The following is a 24,608-nucleotide window of genomic DNA, read 5'->3' as shown; positions in this document are numbered from 1 at the left end:
CCTCTTCCCTCCCTCCTTTCTTCCTTCCTTGCCTCCCACCTTCCCTCCTTCTCTCCCTCCTTCCTCCTACTTTCCTCTTCCCTCCCTCCTTTCTTCCTCCCTTCATTTTCCTTTCCCTCTTTCCTGCCTCTTCCCTCCTTCTTCCTTCCCCCTTTTCTTCCTCTTCCCTCCCTCCTTTCTTCCTTCCTTCCCTCCCTCCTTCCTCCTACTTTCCTCTTCCCTCCCTCCTTTCTTCCTCCCTTCCTCTTCCTCCCTTCCTTCTCCATCTTCCTACTTCCCTCCTTCTTCTTCCTTCCCTCGTTCCTTCCTCTTCCCTCCCTCCTTCCTTCCTTCCTTGCCTCCCACCTTCTCTCCCTCCTTCCTCCTACTTTCCTCTTCCCTCCCTCCTTTCTTCCTCCCTCCCTTTTCCTTCTTTCCCTCTTTCCTGCCTCTTCCCTCCTTCTTCCTTCCCCCTTTTCTTCCTCAATAAAACAGTAAAACAATAACACCGTGACACAATTAAAAACCTAGGGGCCGGGCCAAATGTAATAGACAAAAATTAAAAGTGCTGAACCTGACAGGTAATATATAGAGGTATTTGGCGGTAGGTGCAATGTGCAGATAACCCTGAATCTCTAACAAAGTGCGTTTGGGACTTGAAGCCAGGAGTTTCCTATTCTGGGAAGGCACACTGGAACAGCCAGGTCTTCAGGCTCTTCCTAAAGACAGCCAACGTTGGGGCCTGTCTGATGTCCTAAGGGAGAGAGTTCCAGAGTCGGGGGGCCACTACAGAGAAACAACAGCCTTGCATTCATCCCATCCCAGCCTTCTTTAATCATATTCTACTTCTACTCCTTCATCTCCTTTAATCATCTTCTACTCCTTCTTTATAGACTGACTGATTGTGGAACTGGATTGGGTACAGACAGATTGTGGAATTGGACTTGTTTATGGGGTAGGGAATGGAAAACCTAAAATAATAACACCTCATTGGTAACCTAGCATAATAACATCTCATGCCTAGCATAAAACTTAGGAATTCTGCACTAAGAACACTTTAATCTCGATCAATTGACATCTATTGGCAATATAACCCTATAGGCATAATTTGCACATACTCCTGCACTTTACTGCATTCTGCACTTTTTTGACGTTAAGAACTTATAATCTGTACCTATGCTGCTCCCTTGCCATCTGCACTTTGCACTTTTGTTTGCACTTTGTGCGGGTTGGGGAAGGTAGGTAGGGATTGTAGAATGCAGGAGGGGGGAGGGTGACAATTGGGGAGAAATACCAATTATGAATGAAGATCGAGTGAACCAATTAACTATTACTATGCAACAAAGAGAAAGAGGAACAATCATGGGATTGGAGGGGGGGGGGAGTGCCACTGGCCAGGGCCCCCCCATTGAAGTAATAAGGAGGAGGAGATGTGGGAAAGGGAGACCTTTAATTCGGCCTAGGGAACGAGAGAATGTATTAGTAAATTTAAAATGGTCTGAAAAGATAAGCTTGGGTATCCAGGATGGCGTTTCCTCCGGATTAAGGGTAGTGCTGCTGAAAGCCAGGTCTGTCAACGGTAAAACATCCTTCATCCAGGACTTAATCCTGGAGGAACGGGCAGACCTGGCGTGCATTACGGAGACCTGGCTGGATGAAGCTGGAGGAGTAAATCTGAACCAGCTGTGTCCACCAGGTTTCTCCGTACAGCACCAGCCAAGATCTAGAGGACGCTGGCTTTAGCCTATAAAGCCCTAAACGGTTCTGGCCCAGTCTATCTATCTGAACGCATCTCTCCCTACGAACCCCCCAGGAACCTAAGATCGTCTGGGAAGGCCCTGCTCTCGATCCTGCCTGCTTCACAGGCACGTCTTGGTGGGGGCGAGAGACAGGGCCTTCTCTGTGGTGGCTCCCCAGCTGTGGAACTCCCTCCCAAGGGATATTAGATCAGCCCCCTCCCTCCTGACTTTCCAAAAAAGAGTGAAAACCTGGCTCTTCGAGCAAGCATTCGGAACCCCAAAGTAAACAGACAAACTAGAGTTGGAAATTGACCCAGGAATGGCCAAGACAATGTAAATGAATGAAGATTTGAACAGAGGACATAGTTTCTTTTTAAATTGTTATTATGCACTGTCTTTATGTTTAATTGCACTGAATGTTTTTGCTTTATCAATGTATGTATTTTGTTTCGGCATCGAATTGTGCCAACTGTGTATACCGCCCTGAGTCGCCTTCGGGCTGAAATGGGCAGGATAGAAAGAATGTAAATAAATAAATAAATAAATAGTTTTTATCCCCTTTTTTAAATATTGGGATTAGAGTACAAGAGAGGAGATTCCATTTGAACATTAGGAAGAACTTCCTGACTGTGAGAGCCGTTCAGCAGTGGAACTCTCTGCCCCGGAGTGTGGTGGAGGCTCCTTCTTTGGAAGCTTTTAAGCAGAGGCTGGATGGCCATCTGTCAGGGATGATTTGAATGCAATATTCCTGCTTCTTGGCAGAATGGGGTTGGACTGGATGGCCCATGAGGTCTCTTCCAACTCTTTGATTCTATGATTCTATGATTTGACCATGAGGCAGGAATTAAGGCTGGATAGAGTTAACAAACGACTGAGTTTTGTATGTATCCTAGAAGGAATATGTGTTTTAACTTCCTACTTCCTCTGTGGGAGACCAGATGCCTGAATGGAATGTGGGAGGTGTGGTCTATTGCCGTAGAAGGCTGAGCATCGCCATTCTTGATTATTTTGCTGGAGCAGACGCTGCAATGTGACTCTGTGTAAATACTTGTAAAACAAAGCTGATTGATTACTTTATGGCTGCTATCCGCCTCAGCTGTTATTACCCAGCAATCAATAGTTTATCAGTTTTTCACAAGAATAAGAACATGGTCAAATTTCAATTGTTGGATTTATGAATTTGGAAAAGTTGTCAAAAGCAATAGTGTACTTGCATAGGATTATTTATGGGGGAAAGAATAAGGGATACAATCAACTCAGCGTGAAGCTCTTATAACTAGACTCAAGTCCCATTGTTTATTTGTTGGAATACTTTGCTTACATCAGTAGAAAAAGAAAGAAAAATGAGGCAATAGGGCCTCTGTGAGAAGATGGGGAAATGCTGATGGGATAGGGAAATGGCAGAACTACTTAATGCCTTCTTTGCCTCAGTCTTCTCATGAAAAAGCCAACCTTCAACCTCAGCAATATGAAATGTATGATGGAATAGGAGAAATCCAACCCCAAATAGGGAAACAAGTCATCCAAGAATACCTGGCTGCTCTAAATGAATTCAAGTCTCCAGGACCAGATGAATTACATCCATGGGTATTGAAGGAACTAGCAGAAGTCATTTTGGAACCACTGGCAATCATCTTGGAGAGTTCTTGGAGAATGGGAGTAGTCCCAGCAGATTGGAAGAGGGGAAATGTGGTTTTTCCTAACCATTTTAGTGATCATATTATTTGTTTCTTCAGTTGCTTTTTCCAAAAAGTTTGTCCAACTTACAGGTCCACCAGGCATAAAAAAGTATCTTTCTGTACTTTACATTTCCAAGAATTGCCCCAATGAGATTTGCCTATTTTAGCTATTATCTCAGGTGTTACATAGCTTCTATGAAACATTTTATACATGTTCTCTCTAATACAGTGTTTCTCAACCTGGGGGTCGGGACCCCTGGGGGGGTCGCGAGGGGGTGTCAGAGGGGTCACCAAAGACTATCAGAAAACACATTATTTTTTGTTGGTCATGGAAGTTTGGCCCAATTCTACCATTGGTGGGGTTCAGAGTGCTCTTTGATTGTAGGTGAACTATAAATCCCAGCAGCTACAACTCCCAAATGTCAAGTCTATTTCCCCCAAATTCCACCAGTGTTGACATGTGGGCATATTGAGTGTTTGTGCCAAGTTTGGTCCAGATCCATCATTGTTTGATTCCACAGTGCTCTCTGGATGTAGGTGAACTACAACTCCCAAACACAAGGTCAATGTCCACTAAACCCTTCCAGTATTTTCTGTTGGGCATGGGAGCTCTGTATGCCAAGTTTGGTTCAATTCCATTGTTAGTGGAGTTCAAAATGCTCTTTGATTGTAGGTGAATTATAAATCCCACCAACTACAACTCCCACATATCAAGTCTATTTTCCCCAAATTTCATCAGTGTTGACATGTGGGCATAGTTTGGTCCAGATCCATCACTGGATGGAGGGGCTAGGAGGGATTTTCCTTCCTGTAAAGCATATCTACCTATCTCTATCTATGGCTGGATGGCTCTTTGTCAGGAGGGCTTTAATTACGTTTTCTTGCCCTGATGAAGAGAGTTGGTTTTTCTACCACCAATTGCGGTATATGATATATTTTTAAAATATAATAAAGTAGGATTCACTAAAAATTTAAAAATCGAACTGTTAGATTTTAGCCATTCTTGTAAGCCGCTCCGAGCCCCAGGGGAGTGGCGGCATATAAGTTCAATTAATAAATAAATAAAAGAAAATCAGAATTGGAGAATATTTTAGGGAAGAGAAATAAGGGATTCATTCCCAGATTATATAGGAACATGTTCAAATACAATCTAGAAGTTAACTGAATAAAAACAGCAATGATCTTGTGGGCTAAAATGTTTGGGAAAAATCTTGAGTCAGATGACTGGGAATATTTATAGGAAAGAGGATTCAAATTCGCAATAGCAGGATCTATTAGAGCAGTGGTTCTCAACCTTCCTAATGTTGCGACCCCTTAATACAGTTCCTCATGCTGTGGTGACCCCCAACCATAAAATTATTTTTGTTGCTACTGGTGGGGTTGGGGGGGGGGAATTGATTTTGACATTTGGGATTTATAGTTCACCTACAATCAAAGAGCATTTGGAACTCTACCAGCGATGAAATTGAACCAAACCTGGTCACAGAATTCCCATGACCAACAGAAAATACTGGAAGGGTTTGGTGGGCATTGTCCTTGAGTTTGGGAATTGTAGTTCCTTCCCTCCTTCTCCTGCCGTATCATTCCTATGCACCAGGAAAGGTGCACTGGGATTTTGGCACAGCTGGCTGGGTGTCAGCTGCATTAAGAACACCACTGATCGAAAGGTCATGAGTTCAAAGCCAGCCTGGGTTGGAGAGAGCTTTTGGCCAATTTGTGTAGCTTGTTGTCGACCTTTGCAAGCCGAAAGACAGTTGCATCTGTCAAGAAGGAAATTTAGGGACCACCTATGTATGGGGAGGCTAATTTAACAAATTTACAAGGCCATAAAAAATCTCCAGCAAAAGTATGCGGGGAATGCAGAAAGTACTTCATCAATGTCGCAGATGGACGGTGAAGCGACAGCTCCCCTGGTGGCCAGAGGTTAAATAGCCTCTGACTGTCTGTCTACATGTGTTGTGTGTCTATGGCATTGAATGTTTGCCATGTATGTGTACATTGTAATCTGCCCTGAGTCCCCTGCGGGGTGAGAAGGGCGGAATATACTTACTTACTTAGGCGATCCCTCGTTGGACGAGTAAGATGGTCTTCCATTATGGATTTCCTTGTGGGTCCGTATGTGGCTGTGGAGCCCTATTCTTGCTCTGCATCTTCTTCCGCAGTGAGGGCATTGGTTTCCAGGTGGAAGGCGGTCCTGGTCGGGGTTGGCTTGACGCGCCTTCCTCCTGGCACGTTTCTCTCTTTCACTCTCCACTCGTGCCTCCTCAAATTCTGCAGCACTGCTGGTCACAGCTGTCCTCCAGCTGGAGCGCTCAAGGGCCAGGGCTTCCCAGTTCTCAGTGTCTTTCCAGAGTTTTTAAGGTTGGCTTTGAGTCCATCTTTAAATCTCTTTTCCTGTCCACCAACGTTCTTAAGTTCAGAGTAGAGCAAGTGCTTTGGGAGACGGTGGTCAGGCATCCGGACAACGTGGCCGGCCCAGCAGTTGATGTTGGAGGACCATCGCTTCAATGCTGGTGGTCTTTGCTTCTTCCAGCACACTGACGTTTGTCCGCTTGTCTTCCCAGGAGATTTGCAGGATTTTCCGGAGGCAGCGCTGATGGAATCGTCCCAGGAGTTGCATGTGACGTCTGTAGACAGTCCACGTCTCACAGGCATACAGCAGGGTTGGGAGGACAATGAGTTTATAGACAAGCACCTTGGTCTCCCTACGGATGTCCCGGTCCTCAAACACTCTGCTTCATTCTGGAAAATGCTGCACTTGCAGAGCTCAGGCGGTGTATTTCGGCGTCGATGTTGACTTTGGTGGAGAGGTGGCTGCCAAGGTAGCGGAAATGGTCCACATTTTCTAATGTTACACCATTAAGCTGTATTTCTGGCATTGGAGAAAGATTGGCTGGTGACTGCTGGAACAGCACCTTGGTTTTTTCAATGTTCAGTAACAGGCCGAGCTTCTCGTATGCTTCTGCGAAGGTGTTTAGAGTGGCTTGTAGATCTTCTTCTGAATGCGCACAGACGACATTGTCATCACCATACTGGAGTTCTATAACAGATGTTGTTGTGACCTTGGTTTTGGCTTTCAGTCTGCTGAGGTTGAATAGCTTGCCATCTCTCCGATAGATGATTTCCACTCCTGTGGGAAGCTTCCCATCAACAAGGTGAAGTATCATAGAGATGAAGATGGAGAATAGAGTTGGGGCAATAACACATACTGTAAATAAATAAATAAAATAAGGGCCGGCAGCACTTTAATGGGTTTTCCTGCTTTGTGCTGAATGCACTTGTGTTTACATGAGGCATCATTTGAATGTCCCACAGGAAAGCACAGGGTGTGCGTGTTGTGCCCTGTCTGGATACGCCAAGAGTGTAATTGTAGTGTATTTATTAACAGATTTTTCCCACTCTAAATATGGGCATTCATGAGAAAACTGAAATAATTATTTGGTGTAGTCTAGCTAGTGCCTTATATCTTGGGTGTCCGCAGCCACAAAAAGGTTTAAACATGGATCCATAGAGAAGAAAAGGTTGGGAACCCTTCTGAAGATGATGAAAACCAGCCTCTTATTCTACATCTCTTGCTGAAGCCCAAGGATTATTATTATTAAACTTTATTTGTACCCCGCTAGCATCTCCCGAAGGATTCGATGCGGCTTACACAGGCCGAGGCCTCAGCACACAACACAACAATACAATCCAAGCAAATCAAACAATTAAAAACAGAGTAAATCAAGATAAACAACAAGCACAATTCACTAAAACACAATAAAACTGGGCCGGACCAGAAAATGGGTACAAAGATTAAAAGTGCTGATGTGACAGGAGGTGTATAAAGGGCTTCTAGGGCAAGTGCGATGTGCAGCAATCATTGGTTCTGATAAAGTGCTTATGGGACTTGGTGGTGGAGGTTTCCTAATCTGGGAAGGCGCATCGGAAAAGCCAGGTCTTCAAGTTCTTTCTGAAGACAGCCAATGTAGGGGCCTGTCTAAGGTCTTTGGGGAGGGTGTTTCAGAGTTGGGGGGCCACCACGGAAAAGGCCCTGTCCTGCGTCCCCACCAAGCGCGCATGCGACGCCGGTGGGATCACGAGCAGGGCCTCTCCAGATGACCGAAGTGAACGTATGGGTTCAAAGATGGAGATGCGGTCACGCAGGTAGGCTGGTCCCAAACCGTTCAGGGTTTTGTAGGTAAGCACCTGCACCTTAAATTGGACTCGGAATATAAACGGCAGCCAGTGGAGCTCCTTGAACAGGAGGGTTGACCTCTCTCTGTAAGGGGCCCTGTAAGGATGCAGGGATGGGGAGTACCACGGCATCCTCAGTGCATTATTATTATTATTATTATTATTATTATTACTTTACTGACACAAAACCACAATATGTCACAGCAAACGAGATATATATGCTCGACTTTTTTTATCACAAAATCACAATTCGAGCACTTCCAAGCGTCTAGAAATGTGTGACGTATTTTTGAATGATGCACACAGATCCAAGTCAGGTGGCCTTTTGCAGTTAACAAATCACGATTTTGTCAATGTTTATTGTTTTCAAATGCCGGCTGAGATCATTTGGCATGGCACCCAGTGTGCCAATTACCATTGGAACCAACTGTACTGGTTTATGCCAGAGATTTGCAGTTCGATTTTTTAAAATTATTTTTTTATTATTTTATCATAGTTCAATACATTTGTTATAATAATATTTATTTATTAATTATTTATTTACAGTATTTGTATATCACTTTTCTCACCCCAAAGGGGACTCAATAAATAATAATAAAGCTTTATTTATACCCCGCCACCATCTCCCCGAATGGACTCAGGGCGGCTTACATGAGACCAAGCCCGTCAAATACAAATACAACAATACCTCCACAAACAAGCAAGCAAATAAAACGATATCTATCTATGTATATAATAAAAGCCAGTGTTTGTATGCGGAGGGAGAATGGGAGGTGTTCTGATTGGCTGCCACTGTGGTACAATTTGCATATGGTCTCTGATTGGCCACCTTCAACATTCCAACACTTAGAATCATAGAATCAAAGAGTTGGAAGAGACCTCATGGGCCATCCAGTCCAACCCCATTCTGCCAAGAAGTAGGAATATTGCATTCAAATCACCCCTGACAGATGGCCATCCAGCCTCTGTTTAAAAGCCTCCAAAGAAGGAGCCTCCACCACACTGCAGGGCAGAGAGTTCCACTGCTGAACGGCTCTCACAGTCAGGAAGTTCTTCCTCATGTTCAGATGGAATCTCCTCTCTTTTAGTTTGAAGCAATTGTCCCATTGTGTCCTAGTCTCCAGGGAAGCCGAAAACAAGCTTGCTCCCTCCTCCCTGTGGCTTCCTCTCACATATTTATACACGGCTATCATATCTCCTCTCAGCCTTCTCTTCTTCAGGCTAAACATGCCCAGCTCCTTAAGATGCTCCTCATAGGGCTTGTTCTCCAGACCCTTGATCATTTTAGTCGCCCTCCTCTGGACACATTCCAGTTTGTCAATATCTCTCTTGAATTGTGGTGCCCAGAATTGGACACAATATTCCAGGTGTGGTCTAACCAAAGCAGAATAGAGGGGTAGCATTACTTCCTTACACTATATGCTCCTATTGATGCAGGCCAAAATCCCATTGGCTTTTTTTGCCGCCACATCACATTGTTGGCTCATGTTTAACTTGTTGTCCACAAGGACTCCAAGATCTTTGGTCTAACCAAAAGCGGAATAGAGGGGTAGCATGACTTCCCTGGACCAGTGGAACTCTCTGCCCCAGAGTGTGGTGGAGGCTCCTTCTTTGGAAGCTTTTAAACAGAGGCTGGATGGCCATCTGTCAGGGGTGATTTGAATGCAATATTCCTGATTCTTGGCAGAATGGGGTTGGACTGGATGGCCCATGAGGTGTCTTCCAACTCTAGGATTCTATGACTATGAGAGCTGTTCAGCAGTGGAACTCTCTGCCCCAGAGTGTGGTGGAGGCTCCTTCTTTGGAAGCTTTTAAACAGAGGCTGGATGGCCATCTGTCGGGGGTGATTTGAATGCAATATTCCTGCTTCTTGGCAGAATGGGGTTGGACTGGATGGCCCAGGAGGTCTCTTCCAACTCTTTGATTCTATGAGAGTGCGGATGAGCTCCCTCTGTCAGCTCCAGCTCCCCATGCGGGAACAAGGATAGTAAAACATCAAAACATCCGGGCAACGTCCTTGCAGACAGCCAATTCTCTCACACCAGAAGAGACTTGCAGTTTCTCAAGTCGCTCCTCACACTGGGGGGGAAAAAAGCTGCTTGATCATCACAATGGACAACAAACGGCAGCACATTCCCTGCAGCCAAGAAAGCCTGGCAGCCCTGGAGAAGGGGAGAGTCCCAGAGTGGGAGGGAGGGAGGGAGGGAGGGAGGGGACTCCAAAGACCATCCAGCCCCGCCCCCTTTTGTCGAGCAGGCCCCGCCCCCTTTGTGTCAGAGAGGCGCCGACGTCACCCAGGCCACGCCCCCTGCGCAGCCGCCATTTCTGGGAGGAAGAGAAGAAGGAAGGAAGGAGGAGGAGAAGGTGAGTGTGGTTGTGGAGTTCTCTTTTCCCCTTCTGTTTGCCCACCGGGACCCATTTCAGTCTCTTCCAACTGGGCAAAGACAGGCTGAGGTGGGCCAGGAATTCCTCTCCTGCCTCTTGGCTTCCTTTGTGATGCAGGCAGATCCAAAGGGAGGGAGGGAGGCCTTTGTATTGTCGAAGGCTTTCATGGCTGGACCACTCTCACCACCACCATGTCAGGCTACACAGAGAAGCCACTGAAATCCACAAGAAGCATGTGGACAATTTCAACAGAAAGGAAGAGACCATGAAAATGAACAAAATCTGGCTACCAGTATTAAAAAACTCTAAAATTACAACAGCAAAACAGCAGAGAGGAAACAACCAGGCACATCTTAACACCTCTCAACAAAAGATTTTCCCAGGCTCAGCCAGGCCTTCAAATGCTAATGAAGGTGGTCAGCTGAAACATTCACACCTAGCTCCAGCAGAGAAGAGCTCTGTGCCCCACCCCAGCCATTCCACAGATATATAAACCTATTGTCCTAATTCCAACAGACCTCACTCCCTCTGAGGATGCTTGCCATAGATGCAGGCGAAACGTCAGGAGAAATGCCTCTAGAACATGGCCCTGTAGCCCGAAAAAACCCACAAGAACTGAGTGATTCCAGCCATGAAAGCCTTCGACGATACATTAAAAATATTTGTCTCAGTATTAAAATACATTGTCTCAGTATTAAAATACATTAAAAAACTCTAAAATTACAACAGCAAAACAACAGAGAGGAAACAACCAGGCACATCTTAACACCTCTCAACAGAACATTTCCCAGGCTCAGCCAGGCCTTCAAATGCATATACTTACAATGAATTATTGCCCCGGCAAGATGGCCATCCAGCCTCTGTTTAAAAGTCTCCAAAGAAGGAGCCTCCACCACACTCCGGGGCAGAGAGTTCTCCTGCTGAACAGCTCTCACAGTCAGGAAGTTCTTCCTCATGTTCAGATGGAATCTCCTCTCTTGTAGTTTGAACCCCAGGTCTCCGTGGTGGTCAGGGGAGCTTTTCATAGAATCAAAGAGTTGGAAGAGACCTCCTGGGCCATCCAGTCCAACCCCATTCTGCCATGAAGCAGGAAAATTGCATTCAAAGCAACCCCGACAGATGGCCATCCAGCCTCTGTTTAAAAGTTTCTAAAGAAGGACCCTCCACCACACTCCGGGGCAGAGAGTTCCACTGCTGAACAGCTCTCATACTTGTTTGGTGAGGATGAGAGGATGGCCTTCTCGGTTGCCCCCCCCCCCCAAGCTCTGGAATTCCCTTCCCAGGGAGATTAGGCTAGCACCCTCCCTGTCCATGTTTCGTAAAGATCTAAAGACTTGGATATTCTGTTGTATGTTTGATTAGACAATTCCCTGTTATAATGTTGTTTTGTGTTGTTCTTATACTGATGTTATGTATTTTAAATATGCTATGTTGTAACTTTGTTGATTGGGCTTGTCCCTATGTAAGCCGCCCTGAGTCCCTTTCGGGGAGATGGAGGCAGGGTATAAAGATAAAGTTGTTGTTGTTATTGTTATTTTACTGACACAAAGACACAGTATGTCACAACAAATCTATATGCTGGATTTCATATCACAAGATCACAAGTCAAACACTTCCCAAGCGTCTAGGACTGTGTGATGTATTTTCGAATGACACCTAACAGTTAACACTTCCCAACAAAGGAATCCCCCAGGCAGCACCCAGCCAGGCCTTCATAATAACAACTGCATGCATCATTTGAAGTTGTTATTTATTTATTTACTAGCTGGTCCCTGCCACGCGTTGCTGTGGCTCAGTCTGGTGATCTGGAAAATAAAGTAATGGTTTCTAATATATGTGATGTCTTTCTGCTTGTGGGTAAACAGTATTCCTTATTGTTTCTATGTCAGTATTGATGTGGAGATTGTCTGGTTTGCCTACTCTGGAACATGCAGCATATAATTGTCCTTCTTTAGGGGTCCCTTTCAAATCTGTGATACTATATCTCTCTGTGTGGATCATATCTATCTATATCTATCTATGGCTGGATGGATCTTTGTCAGGAGGACTTTGATTACTTTTCTTGCCCTGATGAAGGGAGTTGTATAGAATGGCTTTAAGTATTTTCAGTTGGTCATGGGGGTTCTGTGTAGGAAGTTTGCCCCAATTCTGTCATTGGTGGGGTTCAGAATGCTCTTTAATTGTAGGTGAACTGTGAATCCCAGTGACTACAACTCCCAAAGTGAAGGTCTTTTCCCCCCAAACTCCACCTGTGTTCATATTTGGGCATACGGAGCATTCGTGCCAAGTTTGGTCCAGATCCATCATTGTCGGAGTCCACAGTGCTCTCTGGATGTAAGTGAACTACAACTCTAAAACGAAAGACACTGCCCACCAAACCCTTCCAATATTTTGTGTTGGTCATGGGAGTCCTGTGAGCCATGTTTGGTTCAATTCCATCATTGGTAGAGTTTAGAATGCTCTTTGATTGTAGGTGAACTATAAATCCCAGCAAGTACAACTCCCAAATGACAAACTCAATTTTTTTGAGTGAAGGACATACATTGGGTTGTTAGGTGTCTTGTGTCCAAATTTGGTGTCAATTCACTCACTGGTTTTTTAGTTCTGTTAATCTCACAAACGAACATTACCTTTTTATTTATATAGATTTATTTATTTAATTATCTAATTATTTAATTATTATGAAGACCTGGCTGGTTGCTGCCTGGGGGATCCCTTTGTTGGGAGGTGTTAGCTGGCCCTGGTTTATTCTTGTCTGGAATTCCCCTGCTTTTTGAGTGTTTTTTTTAATACTGGTAGCCAGATTTTGTTCATTTTCATGGTTTTCTCCTTTCTGTTGAAATTGTCCACGTGCTTGTGGATGTCAGTGGCTTCTCTGTGTCGTCTGACATGGTGATTGCTATAATTAAAAGACTATAATCCCAATTTTTTGCTAGTATGAAATCTTGACTTGTACTAGCTTGTGCTATTAGTCATTGACTGCCTGATTTTAATCACTGCTGTGCAGAACTTGGTGACATAAGTTATAATCCAGTTTGTATCTGAAAGCAGCAGGGAGATGTAAAATTGTCCAGAGCATCCTGGGTGTTTGTATCACCATGGCGTAATGAGACAGGATCGAACAGGCACTGAAGAAACACACGTTCTATTTATTGTCGAAGGCTTTCATGGCTGGAATCAATAGGTTCTTGTGGGTTTTTTCGGGCTATATGGCCATGTTCTAGAGGCATTTTCTCCTGACATTTCGCCTGCATCTATGGCAAGCATCCTCAGAGGTAGTGAGGTCTGTTGCCCATAGTCCTGCTTGACTTTGTCATATTGTTACTTTTATCTCTAGCTGTTGGGTTGGATTTATCTTTTATTGTATACATTACCATATTCATATCCCCTTCAAAAATTATATATTTTTCTTGCCAGTTAGTTATTTTCTTTAACACTTTCTCGTAAAATTCTTCTTGCTTTTCATTGGAGGCATAAATATTTACTAGTACATATTTGTCTTGTCCAATTTCTCCTTCCATTATTATAAATCTACCTTCTTCGTCTTTCAGTACCCCAGTTTTCACAAAATTACCTTTCTTTGCTACAAATATGGCTCCTCCTCTAGATTTAGAATTGCCATATGGTTTCTCATAATATTTTACCCAGTTTAGTTCATTTACATCTTCCCTTTCTTATGAGTTTTTGGGAGAAAATAAACATGTGCAATATTTTTTGAAGCAAACCTTCCATTCTATTCTTTTATACTAATTCCCAAGACCTCTTGTATTAAGCGTTGCCACTTTTAGTGTACCTGTCATTTTTATACCATATATTGTTAACTTGTGAACTTCACACAGTGCTTCTCTTCTCACTTCCCATTAGTCCTATTACCCTTATGCCCCTTGTCCGTTCCCCCTCCCCTCTTGGCATTGAATGTTTACCATTTTTGTATTCGCTGGAAACCGCCCTGAGTCCCCTCTGGGAGACTATAAATATTAGGGCTGGGCGGTTTCGTTTCGTTAATTCGTAATTCGTTAAAAATTCGTTATTTATTTTTTGTTAACGAAGCGATAACGAACCATTCTGGAGCAACTTAAAAACGAAACGAATTTTTCAATTCGTTTCGTAAATGCTTCGTATTTCGTTATGTATTCGTTTCGTTATTGGTTTGAGGTCGTTTTGTTATTATTTCCGCATGTCTGGGGCAAGTTTTATAGTTGTTTTTTGTTTAATTAGTGGAAAAAAAATTATAATATCACACCAACAGTCAACAACAGAGGGAGAGGGAAGCTTCAGAAGTTCCCCCTGTCCCATTTGGAGGTTTTTTAGCGTATTGCGCGGTCGCGTCCGCCATTAACGAATCGATTCGTTATTGTTTCGTTATTGTTTTGTATTTTTTTTTTACCATTTACGAAATTTCGTAAATATCGAACTTTTTTTTTAAAAAAATCGGAATTCTTTTAAATATCGAAATGCAAAAAACCCCAAAAAACGAATCAATTTTAGAAACAATTTTTTCCGTTGTTACCCAGGCCTAATAAATATATTATTATTATTATTATTATTATTATTATTTGTATTTATATGCCGCTTTGTATCCCTGAAGGGAGACAAATAATAGAAGGAGTTCCCCTTCCTTCCTTCCTTCCTTCCTTCCTTCTATCATTCATTCTTTTTGTTCTCCATCCATTTTTTCTTTCTGGATTCTTTCGCTTCTTGTTTAAGAATCAGTGATTGCCTTTGCTAGCATTTGTGTATGTGCTTGAGACCCTGATGTCTGCATTTCTTGGTATTCCCATTTTCAAGATGACCCATGAATGGAAAGGGGGAAAGTCTTGCAGGTAAAGAAGGTTTCTGCCTGTCCTCACTGATCTTTTGCTTCTTTCTTCACCAGGGAAATGAAAATTCTATGGAGCCACCTCTTGGATGCAGTAAGGAAACCAGTAATATGGGAAGAAGGAATAATCTCAAGGTGATGCTCTTGCTGACTTCACTTACAGAAAAGAAAGGGAAATAGTGCCAAGTATCCTTATTGCAATTCAACAACCATATCACTGTTGACATGGAGGAGAAAGCGTTTAAATGCCTGGAGTGCGGAAAGAGTTTTACTCAGAAGGTTCATCTCCAGCAACATGAAAGTACTCACACTGGGGAGAAACCCTATAAGGACTTGGAGTGTGGACAGAGCTACACTCAAAATTCAATGCTACATTTGCATCAAAGAATTCACACTGGTGAGAAACCCTATGCATGCCTGGAATGTGGAAAGAGCTTCAAATATAATTCAGTTCTACGTTTGCATCAAAGGATTCACACTGGGGAGAAACCCTATGCATGCCTGGAATGTGGAAAGAGCTTCAATTATAATTCAGTCTTATGTTTGCATCAAAGGACTCACACTGGGGAGAAACCCTATGCATGCCTGGAATGTGGAAAGAGCTTCACTTATAATTCAGTTCTACGTGTGCATCAAAGGACTCACACTGGGGAGAAACCCTATAAATGCCTGGAGTGTGGAAAGAGTTTCACTCATAGTTCCCATCTACATAGACATCAAAGAACTCACACTGGGGAGAAATCTTATGCATGCCTTGAGTGTGGACAGAGCTTCAGTGAGAATGGAAGTCTACGTGTGCATGAAAGGACTCACACTGGGGAGAAACCCTATACATGCCTGGAGTGTGGACAGAGCTTCACTCGGAGTTCAGATCTACGTTCACATCAAAGGATTCACACTGGGGAGAAACCCTATAAATGCCTGGAGTGTGGACTGAGCTTCACTCAAAGTTCAAGTCTACGTTCACATGAACGGACTCACACTGGGGAGAAACCCTATAAATGCCTGGAGTGTGGACAGAGTTTCAGTCGGGGTCCATATCTACGTTCACATCAAAGAACTCACACCGGGGAGAAATCTTATACATGCCTGGAGTGTGGACAGAGCTTCAGTCAGAATGTAAATCTATGTTCGCATCGAAGAACTCACACTGGGGATAAACCCTATAAATGCCTGGAGTGCGGACAGAGCTTCACTAATAATTCAAGTCTGTGTGTGCATCAATGGATTCACACTGGGAAGAAACCCTATAAATGCTTGGAGTGTGGACAGAGCTTCACTAAGAATTCAAATCTACGTAGGCATCAAAGGACTCACACTGGGGAGAAACCGTTTAAATGCTTGGAGTGCGGACAGAGCTTCACTCAGAATTTATATCTACATAGGCATCAAAGGGCTCACACTGGAGAGAAACCGTTTAAATGCTTGGAGTGTGGACAGAGCTTCACTGAGAATGGAAGTCTACGTGTTCATCAAAGGATTCACACTGGGGAGAAACCCTACAAATGCCTGGAGTGTGGACAGAGCTTCATTAGGAGTACACATTTACGTTCGCATCAAAGGACTCACACTGGGGAGAAGCCGTTTAAATGCTTGGAGTGTGGACAGAGCTTTACTGAGAATGGAAGTCTACATAGACATCAAAGGATTCACACTGGGGAGAAACCCTACAAATGCCAGGAGTGTGGACAGAGCTTCATTAGGATTACACAGCTAAGTTCACATCAAAGGACCCACACTGGGGAGAAACCGTTTAAATGCTTGGAGTGTGGACAGAGTTTCACGGAGAATGGAAGTCTACGTGTGCATCAAAGGATTCACACTGGGGAGAAACCCTATACATGCCTGGAGTGTGGACAGAGCTTCACTCAGAATTCAGGTCTACGTCTGCACCAAAGAACTCACACTGGGGAGAAACCATTTAAATGCTTGGAGTGTGGACAGAGCTTCACTCAGAGTTCAAATCTACGTTCACATGAACGGACTCACACTGGGGAGAAACCCTATAAATGCTTGGAGTGTGGACAGAGCTTTTCGCAGCATGGACATCTACGTTCGCATCAAAGGACTCACACTGGTGAGAAACCCTATGCATGCCAGGAGTGTGGAAAGACCTTCAGTGAAAATGGAACTCTACGTTCACACCAAAGGACCCACACTGGGGAGAAACCCTTTAAATGCTTGGAGTGTGGGCAGAGCTTCACTCAGAATTCACATCTACGGCAGCATCAAAGGATTCACATTGGGGAGAAACCCTATAAATGCTTGGAGTGTGGACGGAGCTTCACTGCAAGTGGAAATCTACATTTGCATCAAAGGACTCACACTGGGGAAAAACCCTATAAGTGCCTTGAATGTGGACAGAGCTTCACTTCTAATTCAGGTCTACGTTCGCATCAAAGGACTCACACTGGGGAGAAACCCTATAAATGCTTGGAGTGTGGACACAGCTTCACTAACAGTGGAGACTGTGCATGCGTCAACGAGAGTTTGTTTTTCATTCGTTCAGTCGTTTCCGACTCTTCATGACCTCATGGACCAGCTCATGCCAGAGCTCCCTGTTGGCCGTCACCACCCCCAGCTCCTTCAAGGTCAGTCCAGTCACTTCAAGGATGCCATCCATCCATCTTGCCCTTGGTCGGCCCCTCTTATGAGAGTAGACTCCTAACTACAAGCACAATTAAAGCCTCAAAAAGCCCATAAAGTGTCATAAATTTCTCCCTATCTGGGGTCTAGATCAAAAGAGAAAAGGGAGGAGGCTGGGCGGTCATGAATGAAGGTGACTGAAGCCATAAATCTCAGAATACAAACAGAACACCGGGCGATAGTAAGTATGGCTGATAGAAAGGGGAAGAGTGAGGAGGAGGAAAAAAATTGAACAAGATTATAACTGCATTGGAATATCTTAAATTAAACATGGGGAGTTTAAGACAGGGAAAGAGCAGAGAAGAGAACAAATTACACAAATTAATAATTATCTCGGGCTGATAGTAACTAAGGTAGAAGAATGCCAAGAAAATTTCAAAGCGGCAGCAGCCGAGATGAGAAGATAAAAAGATGAATTGATGGCTTTGAAAACATAAATCAAAAAATCCTTCAAAAAGTTGGTGACCTTGAAGACTGCTTGTGAAGAACCAGATATGACCAAGGACAAGCCAGCTGGACAAAAAGCACCAAAAGATCTGGAAGCTGCAGAGAGAAGCAAGCTGACAGAGACAGGCTTACCACAGAGATTATTTGCTATGGGAAATCCAAAGGACATGGAAGAAAAAAGAACCTTAAGGAACTTGAAGGACATCGATTTTGATTTGGGAAAAAAATAAAAATATTGAGAAGCAATTATGAAATCTTAAAATACAGAAAGTAAGAGAGGAGAATAGAAGAATTGAAACAAGATCCAGTATAGAGACATAAGAATGAACAGCCTAAGAACTGTGGAATAATGAAATTTGGACAAATGGGGTTAAATGGGTGAAAGAAGTTGCAAGAGAGGAGAGCGGAGGAAGGGCAACGCTGTCACCAAGGGAGAGTCTGGGGATGAAAGAGAACAAATAGGAAAACTCTTTCAGGTCTCCCTCTGAGGGAAGGAGGGAGAGGTCTGGACTCTGAGGGGAATTCGGGGGGAAGAATGGGAAGACAAGCAGACAGTGAGATGAAACTCCAGGAGGGCAAATGCAAATAATACCTTATGTGTGAAGTAGTAATGATTTCGCATAATTGTAATGGTTTATTTACTCCACAACAAAGAGCAAAAGTGATGAAAATGGTTAAAGAGAATAAGGTAGACATTTTATTTTTACAAGAATCTCACAAGAGAATGGGGAACAGGACTCTATTATTTAATGGTAGGATTTGAAGTCATGTTTATTAATTTAGAGCAGGGGTCCTTAAACTACGGCCTGTGGGATGGCGCCGGTCCCTGGGGGGGGGGGGGGCATTTATTCGGCCCACTGGCAGGGGCGGCTGAACCTATAGCAGCCTGGCTGGTACTGCTCTCCCGCTCGGGGGCTGGGAAGGAAGAGGGAGGCAGAGGCATGGATGCTGTGGGTGCCAGATCTGAATGGAGGGAGTGAGAAGGCAGCCAAGTACAGAGGCCCCAAGGAAGGAAGGAAGGCAGGCAAGCAGATTGGGGCCTTCCTGCCCCCCCCCCCCCCCCCGCCCCTGGATACTCCATCTCCGCCTGTAGAGCTCTAGGGTGTTCAAGGCAGGGTGCGCCATGGCTGGGGCTGCAGGGCTTGCAGGCAGGGCTTCAGCTGCTCTCCTCTTGCTGCTCCTGTTGCCCTGGATGGGAGACCAGCAGCAGCAGCCAGGCCAGTAGCAGGGCAGCAAGAGGAGAGCAGCCGAAGACTAGGAGCGTGGTGAAGAGAGGCAGACGTGCCCCCCCCCCCCCCCGATGCCTGCCAGCCACCGGACGAGAGAACAGTAGCAGTAGCAGGACGAAGGAGTGACACAAAGACCAGTATTCCATTTTCGGCATATCGGGTTTCTGTGTGAAATTTGGTAAACATCCATCATTATTTGAGTTCACATTGCTTTTTGGATGTAGGTAAACCACAACTCCAAAACTCAAGTCCAATGCCCTTCAATTTACTTCAGGAGACTGTTATTGCTGTTGTTGTTATTGTTAATATTGCTCCTGCAGTAATTCTGTTTTCCTGCCTGTCAGAAGGAAGGGGTTGGACTTGATGACCTTTGGGGTTCCCTTCCAATTGTATGGCTAATAATAATAATAAGCATCATCATCATCTAATTCTATCTTCCTGCCTTATTTATTTTTATTTATTATTTATTTCATTCACTTATACCCCGCCCTTCTCACCCCGAGGGGGACTCAGGGCAGCTTACACGGAGGGCACAATTAGATGCCCAATCACACAACAAGTAATCCAAAAAAATATAACAATTCAGCAGTTAGATTAAAACATCAATACATCATAAAAACATAAAACCTTGCAGAAGGAAGGGGATGGACTAGATGACCTTTGGGGGTCCCTTCCAATTGTATGTCTAATAATAATAATAATAATAATAATAATAATAATAATAATATACTAATTCTATCTTCCAGCCTGGCAGAAAGAAGGGGCTGGACTAGATGGCCTTTGGGGGTCCCTTCCAATTGTATGAGTCTTATAATACTAAATAATAATAATAATAATAATAATAATAATAATAATAATAATAATAATATAGTAATTCTATCTTCCTGTCTGGCAGAAAGAAGGGACTGGACTAGATGACCTTTGGGGGTCCCTTCCAACTGAGTCTAATAATAATAATAATAATAATAATAATAATAATAATAATAATAATAATAATGTCTCTTTCCCCCAAACTCCTCCAGTATGTTCTGTTGGTCATGGGAGTTCTGTATGCCAAGTTTGGTTCAGATCCATTTTAGAGGACCTCAGAATGCTCTTTGATGGCTGGTGGACTATAAATCCTCAGAACTGCAATCCCCAAATGTCAGGGTCTCTTTTCCCTAAACCCCTCCAGTATGTTCTGTTGGTCACTGCATTAGAAAGGTTGAGAACCACTGATTTATACCCTTCTTCTCTCCCTAAGGGACCTACAGCAGCTCACAATACAATACAACTCAAAGCACATTCAATTTAAAATACAAAACAAAAATCACACAAAACATAATAATATCCAGAAGTAGGATATAAATAAATGTTAAGCATTAAAAACATGTAAAAAGAAGAAGGGTGGGCTGTGCTATTCAGCTTTGAATGTGTTTTGATAGCTTTCCATTGAACGTTTAAAGCAGGCTTGGGCCCTCCTTGTGTTTTGGGCTTCAACTCCCACTACTGGCTGTTAGGAATTGTGGGAGTTGAAGTCCAAAACACAAGGAGGGCCCAAACCTGCTTTAAACAATAGCAACAATAGTTAATACTATTGTAATATATATATATATATATATATATATATATATATATATATATATATATATATATATATAAATGCTCTGTGCATAATGAGTTCCTTAAAAACAAAAGAACCAATGAACGAAATCACACCAAATTTGGCAACAAAACCTCTCACAACACAAGGAGTGACCATCACTCAAAAATTATGATTTTGTTATTTGGGAGTTGTAGTTGCTGGGATTTATAGTTCACCTACAATCAAAAAGCATTCTGAACTTCATCAACGATGGAATTGAACCAAACTTGGCACACAGAACTCCCATGACCAACAGAAAATACTGGAAGGGCTTGGTGGACACTGACCTTGAGTTTTGGAGTTGTAGTTCACCTATATCCAGAGAGCATTGTGGACTCAAACAATGATGGATGTGGACCAAACTTGGCACAAGCACTCAATACGCCCAAATATGAACACAGATGGCGTTTGGGGGAAATACACCTTGACATTTGGGAGTTATAGTCACTGGGATTCACAGTTCACATACAATCAAAGAACATTCTGAACTCCACGAACAACAGAATTGGGGCAAACTTCCCACACAGAACCCCCATGGCCAACAGAAAATACTTAAGGCCATCCAATCCAACTTCCTTCATCAGGGCAAGAAAAGTCCTCCTGACAAAGAGCCACCCAGCCATCGAGATAGATACATAGATAGATAGTTAGATAGACAGACAGACAGATAGATATGATTCACGCATACACAGATATAGTATCGTAGATTTGAAAAGGACCCCTGAAGAAGGAGAATTATATGTTGCATGTTTCAGAGTAGGTAAACCAGACACTCTCCACATCAACACTGACAAAGAAACTGCAAGAAACTGTTTACCCACAAGCAGAAAGACATGACATATATTAGAAACCAACACTTTCTCATTACTTTATTTTCCAGACTGGGCCACAGCAACGCGTGGCAGGGGACAGCTAGTGTTTCATATATTTGTAGATTTAAAATTGCATTGAAATATAAGCTGCTTTGGCCCCTTCTACACAGCTGTATAAAATCCACACTTAACTGTCTTACATAGCAGTGTGGACTCTGATAATGCAGTTCAAAGCAGATATTGTGGATTATCTGCCTTGATATTCTGCGTTATATGGCTGTTTGGAAGGGCCTTTTCAGACAGGCCCTATATCCCAGGTTCTGATCCTCGGTTTTCTGTTTATCCCAGATTATCTGGCAATGCAGACTCATATCATCCAGTTTAAAGCAGAAAACCTGGGATCAGATCCTGGCATACAGGGCATCTGGAAGGGCCCACAGTCTCCTTGTGGAGACAAAAAGTGGTGTATAAATAAACATAATAATGAAATTGTAGAACAGAAATCTGTTTCTGGTTTGAAAGTGTTGTTTTCTGTTTAATTGTGCAGCCCTTACTTTGAAAGTAGTAGTTCTCATCCAGAAACTTCGTGTGAGAGGTAATTTATCTCAATAAATCAACAGTTATTTTTGATAATTAGCCGTAATCCTCGATACGTTACTTTCGAGGCTTCCTTACCAGCTGAAAAATTCTCTAATTTATCGGTATTGCTTTTTGACAGAGTTTTAATTAAGAACATGAACTTGGCTTTATTCATTTTAAATCCTGCCACATTCCCATACTCATTACTTGTTTCCATCAAGCTTTGAATGCTTTTCAATGGCTCTTCAATGCATACCATATCATCAGCATATGTTTTAACTTTGAATTCTTATCCTTCTATTTTGACTCCTTTAATACAATTGTCTTCCTTAATTCTAATATTTAATATTTCTAACATCCATATGAAAAGGAAAGGTGACAAAGGGAATATTGTTCTCTGCCTATATGTCGGTCGCATGGCTCTGGGTTTGATTTATTTTTATGCTTCAATTGTTAAATATGAGGGTTACCCAGAAAGTAAGGTTACAAGGCATGTAGCTCTCATGGGAAATTTTCGCAGGAGAAGCTGGTGTCAATGCCGTGTAGCAAGATGCCAGCAGAAGCGAACGAGCAGTGCCAGTCATCAGTAGCTCATCAACTGGCGTTGTGGTGAAGGTCAGAGATGAGCGTCCCCATTTCGTTTCCCTCCAAGTACAAAGTTCCCACTATACGAAGGATATCTGGAAAGTAAGGTTACAATATTTTTTAAAAATACAAAGAACGAATATATTGGAATAAAATTTACATGGATTATAGCATAGAGATTACATTATTTTTCCACACAAACACCATTCAGTTCAATATATTTTGTCATCCGTGGGATGAGTTCAAGGTCATGCTTGTCTTGACTAGTGTTTTTCAAAAGGTGGTCTCCACAGGTTCATGGAGATTCACATTTGCCAAATGGATGTGATGTCATTTTCACCTTTTTGATAAGGTTATGGGGCACTTATTTCCAAATGGAGCCCCTGGTAGTGCAGTGGGTTAAACGCTTGTGCCGGCAGGACTGGAGACCGACAGCCTTTGATTTAAAGAGCTCCAGAAATCGAGACTCCACCAAACTCCAAAGAAGTCTGTATTACATATGGAAGACTCTCAAAGGTCATCTAGTATGACCTCCACCCTTCTTGCCATGCAGTGATGGTGTGGGGCTTGCATGTGGGGGGAAGGGAGGTCAGGCAGGCCCTCCTGGGGTCGTCCCCCCCACTTCTGGGTCCTGGAGGGCCTCCCTTCCTTCCTTGGGTGGGAGCAGCAGGGCTTCCCTCCCTCTTGGGCTCCTACCCAAGTCCCCCCCCCCCCCAGGGCTGGCCCTGCTTAGCCTCCCAGGCCAGCCAGGAAAGAGCGGGGGCCTTGAGGGGACTCAGGCCAGGCAAGCAGAAGGGACCTCTTGGGGCTGGGACCTCCCTTCCCCCTCATTGCACAGGGCCCTTCTGAGGGTGCAGCCTGGAATCCCTCTGGACCAGGGGTCCTCAAACTAAGGCCTGGGGGCCGGATGCGACCCTCCAAGGTCTTTTACCCGGTCCTTGCTCAGGGTCAACCTAAGTCTGAAATGACTTGAAATCACACAACAACAACAATCCTATCTCATCAGCCAAAAGAAGGCCCACACTTCCCATTAAAATACGAGTAAGTTTATATTTGCTAAAATTGTTCTTCATTTTAATTATGGTATTTTTTTTAAAGTGGTTTTGCACCACAAATAAGATATGTGCAGTATTCTGTCGCCGCTGGGCCTATAGTTAGTTGACTTTAGATATAGGATGTGTAACCTTTACACAGCGGGAAGCCAGGGGCCCTAGGAAAAGTTCTCAGAGGCTTCCTTTACAGAAGGAATCTTCAAATGGCTTAAAAGGTACAACAAAGTCTTTTATTAATGAATCCAACAGGAATTGTAAAGCTTTCTTGGTAAAGTATCAGTTCTCTCAAACTTGTCCACAGGGAACAGGCACTATCTTCAATAACTTTCTTCAAAGGAAAATTCCCCTTTTTAACTTCTCCCAAGGCTAACTAAAATCCAACCCTCACTGGTGTGGGCTCCTCTGCCAGGCCGAACCGCTTCTCGAAACACTGAGAGGACCTACCAGACAGGCGATTAATGTGAAGGAGCGTAAAATTACTGCCACCAAATTTGTGAGGAAAGCCGGGCAATGATCAATATCAGCTTATGAGCTGGTTTATAAAGGGACTATTATTTGCAGAAGTATTTATTCATTTGATAGCGTAGCGTTTACTGTCCCTGGTTTGGTTTTACTTCTTATGCAGGCTGTTTGATTTAGGAGAAACTGTATCAGGCAAGGCTTGAGGAGAACAGTAACAAATTTATTTAACAGGAGTATAACATATTCAATTATTTATTTATTTACTTTATTTCTATACCACTTTTCTCAGCCCATAGGCGACTCAAAGCGGTTTACATAGTACAAATTATCACAAGACAATGTCATAGGCAATTAAAACACATTATACATAAGTCAGTATCAATAAACAATCATTA

At 43.4% G+C, this 24,608-nt stretch overlaps 1 pseudogene; it reads left to right on the top strand.

Annotated features, from left to right (window-relative positions):
* The first annotated feature begins 9,896 nt into the window (after window positions 1-9,896).
* LOC137095456 (zinc finger protein 850-like) overlaps window positions 9,897-24,608 on the top strand; it is a 34,960-nt pseudogene continuing 20,248 nt past the window's right edge.

This window comes from Anolis sagrei, chromosome 1 (assembly GCF_037176765.1).
Source record: "Anolis sagrei isolate rAnoSag1 chromosome 1, rAnoSag1.mat, whole genome shotgun sequence".
NCBI classification, from domain to species: Eukaryota; Metazoa; Chordata; class Lepidosauria; order Squamata; family Dactyloidae; genus Anolis; species Anolis sagrei.
This window is presented reverse-complemented; position numbering and strand designations above follow the sequence as displayed.